This window comes from Lissotriton helveticus, chromosome 1_1 (genome assembly GCF_964261635.1).
Source record: "Lissotriton helveticus chromosome 1_1, aLisHel1.1, whole genome shotgun sequence".
Classification (NCBI taxonomy): Eukaryota; Metazoa; Chordata; class Amphibia; order Caudata; family Salamandridae; genus Lissotriton; species Lissotriton helveticus.
The window spans coordinates 27,117,111-27,127,583 of NC_136057.1; positions in this window are offsets into that span (position 1 = coordinate 27,117,111).

Here is a 10,473-nt window from a genome sequence, read left to right on the forward strand (position 1 = left end):
CACATCACAGCTAACAATTTCTAGCCCACCCCCTTCCCCCACCCCACATATCACAATTGCATGCAAACTGTAATGATTACACAAGGCGTATGTGTGCACCAAAATAAATGTATTTGTTATAATCACAAAAAAAAAAGGGTCTTGGTAACAACTATTTACAAAATGCAGTATTCATGCATACTGCATGAGACGGTCCATGGCAGGCTTAAGTTCAGCCTGCGCCTGTGTCCCTGACACAATGTCATTGGCGCCTCCGGCGCACAATCCCCAGGCGCCTGTGAGGCTCTTCCTCATCCTGGGCAGCTGGAGCAGGCGTAGCCCTTGTGCTGCGCCTAGGTGGGGGGGCCTGCGTGGCAGAGTGGCTGCTGACACTGGAGGCACCCTCACTAGCATCATCACCCCCCACAATTGCCGGTAGCACAGGTGCGTGCAGTGCGGTGACGGCGGTGGTCAAATGCTCCAGCACCCGGGTAATATCCTCGCAGCACTGGACCAGTTGGTGCTGCTGGGTCAACGAGCGCCGCGCAATCAGGGTGGTGGCATTTGCCGAGACATAATTGGAGAGGCTATAGGTGGACAGCCGGCTCAGCAACTGGTGGTGGCGCCTGCTTGCAACACTGCGGTGCTTCACCAGCGCTGCAGTGTTGTCTTCCATAGCCGCCGTCATGCGGTTCATGGCCGCCGTCATGCGGTCCATCCTCTCCCCGACTCCAGCCACATTGCGGCCTATCTTATGAAGCTGGAGCTGGATTGCTCCTTGCTGCTGGGACTGCCGCTGGTGTATGCGGAGCATGCGCCGCTCCACGCTCATGCAGGCATGGAGATGCCCATTGCCCCGCCTGCTGTTGGGCCGCTGTGTAGCGGATGTGGCTGGCCCAGATCTTATTGGACGTGCTGCAGGTGTTGTAGCAGCTGGTGTTGCAGGTGCGGCAGCCACTGGAGGCACATTGGTGGGGTGCCTGGCTCTGGCAGAGGGTGGGCCTGCAGGTGTTGTAGCAGCAGAGGCGGGGGGCCTGGCCTTGGCAGACGGTGGGCCTGCAGGTGTTGAAGCAGCAGAGGCGGGGGGCCTGGCCTTGGCAGACGGTGGGCCTGCAGGTGTTGAAGCAGCAGAGGCGGGGGGCCTGGCCTTGGCAGACGGTGGGCCTGCAGGTGTTGTAGCAGCAGAGGCGAGGGGCCTGGCTGCTGGTGTTGTCGCTGCTGCAGGGGCTGGTGGCTGTGTATCAGGTAGGGATTCCTCCTCCTGGGCCTCCTCATCGATCAGCAGCCTCTCACTGTCACTGCTGTCACCCGCACCTGTGAGGGTAAGTGGATACTCATTAGGTGCATGTGACTGTCAGACGTGCAGATGTTACATGCATGCTGGGTGTCATTCCCTGGGTGGCTGTGTATTTGCGCACTTTGGAACCTTTCTGGCCGCATTGTGGTACTACTACATTGTGGACATACTACGTCTCCCACAATGCTTCAGGGCATTTCCTGATGCACAACATAGGCATGACTAAGGGCCAATGAGTGAGCCTATTTGGTCAGGGGCGGTCATAGGGGACAGGGTGCAGTCGCATGCCACTTACCTTGGGTGTCTTGGGTGGGGCGGGAGGAGTCCAGAGGGGTCACGCCAACACACGCCTCCCTCTCCAACGTGTCCTCTACCTGGTCCTCCAGGGGGTGTTGGGTGGGACAGTCGGTCCACCACCTCCGGTGCCTGATGCCTCACCAAGGCGCTCCGCCACCCTCTCCTTGGCACGGCCTCGGAGGTCGTACCACCGCTTTTTGAGCTCCTCCAGAGACCTGTCCGCAACGCCCACAGAGTTCACACTGGAGGCAATCCCAACCCAGATCCTCCTCTTCACCTGCTCTGGGACCCTCCGGGAGTTGCCACCAAACAGCTGGTCGTGGTTGGCCACCACCCCTTCGATGAGGTTCTCCAGCTCCTGTTCGGAGAATTTCAGTTTGCACTTGCGGGCAGCGCTGTTGCTGGGGCCTGGCTGGGGTTCCTCCGACATGGCGGTCGCTATTTCGGCGGGGTTGTGAGTCGCTAACGGCGGTTTAGCGGCAGCTTTCGGTCTTCAACACTCGACTGATAGCGTCACTGTGTTGTTTGGGGGTGGGATTTGGCTGCTTCCTGGTTGTGATGTCATCACGGTGCTCGTAATGCGTCTTCCCGTTTTCCAGATCCCGCGAGATTGCGACTCGCATTCCCGATCCCACGGGATTGCGAGTCGCTATCCCGTGCGATCGGGATTGCGAGTCGCTATCCCGTGCGATCGGGATTGCGAGTCGCTATCCCGTGCGATCGGGATTGCGAGTCGCTATCCCGATCGCAGGTAGCCGGAAATAGCGATTTTTCTGCGTTTTTTGTCGGTCGCTAACGGCTTTAGCGCCCGCGTGCGAGTCGCTATTTTTTCCCCGAAAAGTACATGAATGCCGTTTTGCGTTTCCTCAATAGCGAGTCGCTATTAATCGCTATTAGGGACACGCAAAACGGCCCGTACATGAATCAGGCTGTAAGTGCCTTCTGTGAATACCGAAATGAGTAAGTGCCTTCTGTGAATACCAAAATGAGTGCCTTCTATGAATACCGAAATGAGTAATTGCCTTCTGCGAATACCGAAATGAGTAAGTGCCTTCTGTGAATACCGAAATGAATTGCCTTCTGCGAATACCGAAATGAGTAAGTGCCTTCTGTGAATACCGAAATGAGTAAGTGCCTTCTGTGAATACCGAAATGGTAGCAAGTTTAGGATTTTGTCTTAAGTTAGTTCTGTGAATCGGGCCCTGTACATTTCTACCAGGTCCACATACTCAGGAAGAAGCTGAGGGTTCAACCAGTTTTGCACCAACGTAAACTGCAGATATTGGTTAAATTGTAAACAACTTTGGGCATGTCTGGGACTAGAGACTGGATTTAGGGGGCTGGAGAGATCTGAAGAGCTGTCAGATGCTAGATGAGGTTTAGTGGAGGGGTATGTGGGTGGAAGAGGTAGAAAGAGGAGTCAGGGAGGGTCTGGGTGGGGCAGTGAGTCCTGCAAGCAGAAGTGAAGAGACCTAGATTTCCAAGAGGTGAACGAACATGAAAAGTAAGAGCCTAGGGATCGAAGATTTATTTTCTGAAACCTGTATCATAACTCAGACATTGTCATATAAAGAAGAGATGGAAACTTTGACATTGAAACAGGGCGTGGGAGAGATCAAAACTTTCTGACCATGAAAAAGTTTGGACTTGCTGGAGACCAGGAAGGGGCCGGAGGAAACCTCAGACTGATGTCATTGGAGCAGAAAATGCAGCCAATGCTCTGGCGGCCTCTCCGGGAGCAGGACCACGGGATGGAGACACGAGTTTGAGGAAGGTCTGTAAGAGCCATGTTTATACTTCATGGCATCATTTGATAGATGAGGAGATATTTTTGGAGGGATCCGTGCCAGCGAGAATGGGCAGCTTGAGGGGTTGGAGAAGGAATCTGTGATGAATGTGAGAGTGCACTGGGGGCTCGAGAGGAAGGGGTGAGAGAGAGACAGACAGACGGCAGCAGAAGAGTCACTTCTCGGCCTCTTGTAAGGGTCTGAAGACCACACAGTGGTTACCCTGCACACTATAGTGCAGTAGCGCTGCGGACGCCCTGGTTAAAATCACATTTATGCATACATCCTAACTTTACTACTCCTAAACTGAGAAAAATCCTAACTTTAAGACTTTCGGTATTCACAGAAGGCATTTAGGAGTCCTAAAGTTATGACTCCTAACTTCTGTGAATACCAAAATGAGTAAGTGCCTTCTGTGAATACCGAAATGAGTAAGTGCCTTCTGTGAATACCAAAATGAGTAAGTGCCTTCTGTGAATACCAAAATGAGTAAGTGCCTTCTGTGAATACCAAAATGGGTAAGTGCCTTCTGTGAATACCAAAATGAGTATGTACCTTCTGTGAATACCGAAATGAGTAAGTGCCTTCTGTGAATACCAAAATGAGTAAGTGCCTTCTGCGAATACCGAAATGAGTAAGTGCCTTCTGTGAATACCGAAATGAGTAAGTGCATTCTGTGAATACCGAAATGAGTAAGTGCCTTCTGTGAATACCAAAATGAGTAAGTGCCTTCTGTGAATACCAAAATGAGTAAGTGCCTTCTGTGAATACCAAAATGAGTAAGTGCCTTCTGTGAATACCAAAATGAGTAGGTGCATTCTGTGAAAACCAAAATGGTAGTAAGTTTAGGATTTTGTCTTAAGTTAGTTCAGTGAATCGGGCCCTAAGTGCCTTCTGTGAATACCAAAATGAGTAAGTGCCTTCTGTGAATGCCAAAATGGTAGTAATTTTAGGATTTGTCTTAAGTTAGTTCTGTGAACCGGGCCACACACATCAGATATTGCACACAAGCTTTCCTCGGTTTTTCACTAGCACTCAGCACTATCACCACACCATCATTTCAGTCCCAACTTCAGTCCCCCTCAGACAGCAAACATTGGATTTACCCCTACTACCCTCGTGATCTCAAGACGACACCAACACGTCACAGTGGGCAAAATGCTGCCAAACCAAGAGCGCTGTTAGGACCCCTCAGACCAATCTGGCAGAAAGAGGACACCCCTCATGTGGACAACAAGACATCATACCCACCTCCCTGAAGAGAGGTGCAAAGCAAAGAGGACACTTTACTTTATCCAAGACATAGACAACTGACCATCCAACCCAGAATAACACTAAAGGTGTTTGGGGAGCCCCCCCCCATGCACATGGCACTGCACACACATCTCCCAGGATGCAATGGAATGTATCTTCTCATTAAACCACACAAACGACTTCTAAGCTAAAACTTTACCTTACCTTCAACTAAACCCGAACAATCAGACAACAAGAAACATCAGAAACAATCGACGGCCTTCCCAGTTCTGGTGAAGTAATAACGCCCTGCGATACCATGAAAATGGTGGCTAGCGCTTTGTAAATGTAATTAACATAACATGACCTGCTGGTTGCCGGGTCCAAGAAACGCTATTTACAAATATCACTCTGGCTCAATAACCACTCTTTCTCGACAGACTCTGAGACATACCACTGCTTACACAGCGCGTTGACTGTCGCGACAGGACATTCACAGTCTATGCTACTTGGGACAGCAGGATCAACACACAAACCTCAAAGCATCTGTTTCATTCTCACCTGCACCTGCCCAGGTAGCATGCACTCCGCGATGGAATGAAGATTTAACATCCTGCTTCACTCATCATGGCAGAGCTCCTCCTTTCGCACTGAAGTAAATAGCTAAAGGTGTTCTGCACTTCCTCTGAGGTGGCCGACACTCACCTGCAGGCAGCCCAGGCGATGCAAGATCCATCCTGCCTAAGCCCACAGTGGTCATCCCGCATGTGGGCTTCGCTTCAAGTCCTTGGATGACAAACATGCACCATCTGACGTGACTATACGTCAGCGTCTAAAGCCGGGTGCCCCCCTGTGCTGTTGACCATGGTACCCCAGGTGTCCATCTGAGCTGTCAGCCATAGCACAGGTGAGCCACAGCAGGTCACCCTGGCTTGACTGTGAATGACTGCCCCAGGTTCCATTGACTCCTCGGTGCCTTCTGCTCTTGTTGCCGATCTTGCAGAACACGGTACACTGGACCCTCTCAATCCGGTGATTGAACCTTTCATAACATTGAAACTGTGCTGTGGTGGTAACGTATGGTATTAGACTTTCCCTGATGCTGGCGATCCAGCCATGCTGGTATTGCTTGATTTGTCAGCTGCCTTCGACACTCTTTCCCATACCATCTTGGCTCGTGGGCTTCACCAGGTGGGCATCCATGGGAACACGTACACTGGCTCATTGACGTTTTGGACAACCGGACTCAGACAATCTTATCAAACGCATTTAAGACTTGTACTTTGATTGGCAACAAAGGGATCCCTCATGGCTCCTGCCTGAGGAACGGACACGCCGACTCCATGATGCCCCTGATCCCCGATCATCAGACCTACACCCACATGAATGCTGCACTCCTACCCTTGTTTTCCCCGACCATGCACAAACACCCAACCAAGAGTCGTTTCCCCTTTGTATATAACCCCCCTCCAGTTGAGGCTTTGATGCTTCTTGAAGCAATAGTTCGGCTCCCTGACCAGACCTTCATGCTTTAGTTAGCTAAGACATTGTACGTACTACATGACCACCTTCACACACCATACCCTGCTCCACGCGCCTGGGCCCCCCTTCCCCTCTGTCCAGGGTTGACAATACACGATATCACCATAACACGGACGGGGGGACTGGCCGCCACGCACGCTTACTGCCCGACGCTGGGTAGGTGAATCCGGATGGTATTTCACACCACCAGCTAACTTACTCAAACCACCACTATTGGGTGAAGCCACACACATGAGACCGCCAAGTGCGACGGACATGGCTGAGGCGGTTCCCACCAAACGCTGCCGTCCTTCCGACATTCTTCCACAAGGTATAATCAACTATGCACTCATACATCCTTAACACATCTACGATGTTGTATCGCACATCACTTCCGCGTCGATGCCCCGCACCCCCATGGGGGAAGATACCCATGGACATGTTTACTAGTCATATACGCTCATGAGTGCGGGCTGTCATCCGGCTAATGACCGTGACGCCCCCACTATTACTCTACAAAATTAAAAACCTCACAGACCTATTTGTTCGATGAGATATGTGGTTTGCTAAACTATGAATGCTACACACGATACATATTACGCCGCCGGACCTCCGGGTTGTCGGCCAGACGACTGTGTTCACCTGATACTGTAATGTGTAGTTATTGTTTTACGCGGCTGGCCCAGAGGGGTTGTAAGCTGTAAGCTGTGTAAGATGCATTTAGTACAATAAAGGTCTTTAAAAAAAATAAAATAAAAAAATGGCTCCTCCCTGAGCCTCACCTTATTTAACATCTTACGAACACGTGTCCATATGGTATAAGTTACGAACACATGACCATATGTTATAATTTACGAACACATGACCGTATGTTATAATTTACGAACACATGACCGTATGTTATAAGTTAGGACGCATGAATATATGTTATAATTTAGGACGCATGACCATATGTTATAAGTTAGGACGCATGAACATATGTTATAATTTACGAACACATGACCGTATGTTATAATTTACGAACACGTGTCCATATGGTATAAGTTACGAACACATGACCATATGTTATAATTTAGGACGCATGACCATATGTTATAATTTACGAACACATGACCGTATGTTATAAGTTAGGACGCATGAACATATGTTATAATTTATGAACTCATGACCGTATGTTATAAGTTAGGACGCATGAACATATGTTATAATTTATGAACACATGACCGTATGTTATAACTGAGGACGCATGACCATATGTTATAATTTATGAACTCATGACCGTATGTTATAAGTTAGGACGCATGCCCATATGTTATAATTTATGAACTCAACACCGTATGTTATAACTTTAGAACGCATGTCTATATGTTTAAATTTATGAACTCATGACCGTATGTTATAACTTAGGAAGCATGACCATATGTTTTAATTTATGAACTCATGACCGTATGTTATAACTGAGGACGCATGACCATATGTTATAATTTATGAACTCATGACCGTATGTTATAACTGAGGAAGCATGACCATATGTTATCATTTATGAACTCATGACTGCATGTTATAACTTTAGAACGCATGTCCATATGTTTTAATTTATGAATTCATGACCGTATGTTATAACTGAGGACGCATGACCAAATGTTATAATTTATGAACTCATGACCGTATGTTATAACTGAGGACGCATGACCATATGTTATAATTTATGAACTCATGACCGTATGTTATAACTTTAGAACGCATGTCCATATGTTTTAATTTATGAACTCATGACCGTATGTTATAAGTTAGGACGCATGACCATATGTTATAATTTATGAACTCATAACCGTATGTTATAACTGAGGACGCATGACCATATGTTATAATTTATGAACTCATGACCGTATGGTATAACTTAGGACGCGTGACCAAATGTTTTATTTTATGAACTCATGACCGTATGTTATAACTTAGGAAGCATGACCATATGTTTTAATTTATGAACACATGACCGTATGTTATAACTTAGGACGCATGACCATATGTTATAATTTATGAACACATGACCGTATGTTATAACTTAGGAAGCATGACCATATGTTATAATTTATGAACTCATAACCTTATGTTATAACTTAGGACGCATGTCCATATGTTATAATTTATGAACTCATAACCGTATGTTATAACTTAGAACCATGACCATATGTTATAATTTATGAACTCATAACCGTATGTTATAACTTAGGACGCATGTCCATATGTTATAATTTATGAACTCATAACCGTATGTTATAACTTAGGACGCAAGTCCATATGTTATAATTTATGAACTCATAACCGTATGTTATAACTTAGAACCATGACCATATGTTATAATTTATGAACTCATAACCGTATGTTTTAACTTAGGACGCATGTCCATATGTTATAATTTATGAACTCATAACCGTATGTTATAACTTAGGACGCATGTCCATATGTCATAATTTATGAACTCATAACCGTATGTTATAACTTAGGACGCATGACCATATGTTATAATTTATGAACTCATGACCCTATGTTATAACTTAGGACGCATGTCCATATGTTATAATTTATGAACTCATAACCGTATGTTATAACTTAGGACGCATGTCCATATGTTATAATTTATGAACTCATGACCCTATGTTATAACTTAGGACGCATGTCCTTATGTTATAATTTATGAACTCATAACCGTATGTTATAACTTAGAACGCATGTCCATATGTTATAATTTATGAACTCATGACCCTATGTTATAACTTAGGACGCATGACCATATGTTACAATTTATGAACTCATGACCGTATGTTATAACTTAGGACGCATGTCCATATGTTATAATTTATGAACTCATGACCCTATGTTATAACTTAGGACGCATGTCCATATGTCATAATTTATGAACTCATAACCGTATGTTTTAACTTAGGACGCATGTCCATATGTTATAATTTATGAACTCATAACCGTATGTTATAACTTAGGACGCATGACCATATGTTATAATTTATGAACTCATGACCCTATGTTATAACTTAGGACGTATGTCCATATGTCATAATTTATGAACTCATAACCGTATGTTTTAACTTAGGACGCATGTCCATATGTTATAATTTATGAACTCATGACCCTATGTTATAACTTAGGACGCATGTCCATATGTCATAATTTATGAACTCATAACCGTATGTTATAACTTAGGACGCATGACCATATGTTATAATTTATGAACTCATGACCCTATGTTATAACTTAGGACGCATGTCCATATGTTATAATTTATGAACTCATAACCGTATGTTATAACTTAGGACGCATGTCCATATGTTATAATTTATGAACTCATGACCCTATGTTATAACTTAGGACGCATGTCCTTATGTTATAATTTATGAACTCATAACCGTATGTTATAACTTAGGACGCATGTCCATATGTTATAATTTATGAACTCATGACCCTATGTTATAACTTAGGACGCATGTCCATATGTTACAATTTATGAACTCATGACCCTATGTTATAACTTAGGACGCATGTCCATATGTTATAATTTATGAACTCATAACCGTATGTTATAACTTAGGACGCATGTCCATATGTTATAATTTATGAACTCATGACCCTATGTTATAACTTAGGACGCATGTCCTTATGTTATAATTTATGAACTCATAACCGTATGTTATAACTTAGGACGCATGTCCATATGTTATAATTTATGAACTCATGACCCTATGTTATAACTTAGGACGCATGTCCATATGTTACAATTTATGAACTCATGACCGTATGTTATAACTTAGGACGCATGTCCATATGTTATAATTTATGAACTCATAACCGTATGTTATAACTTAGGACGCATGACCATATGTTATAATTTATGAACTCATAACCGTATGTTATAACTTAGGACGCAAGTCCATATGTTATAATTTATGAACTCATAACCGTATGTTATAACTTAGAACCATGACCATATGTTATAATTTATGAACTCATAACCGTATGTTATAACTTAGGACGCAAGTCCATATGTTATAATTTATGAACTCATAACCGTATGTTATAACTTAGAACCATGACCATATGTTATAATTTATGAACTCATGACCCTATGTTATAACTTAGGACGCATGTCCATATGTTACAATTTATGAACTCATGACCGTATGTTATAACTTAGGACGCATGTCCATATGTTATAATTTATGAACTCATAACCGTATGTTATAACTTAGGACGCATGACCATATGTTATAATTTATGAACTCATAACCGTATGTTATAACTTAGGACGCAAGTCCATATGTTATAATTTATGAACTCATAACC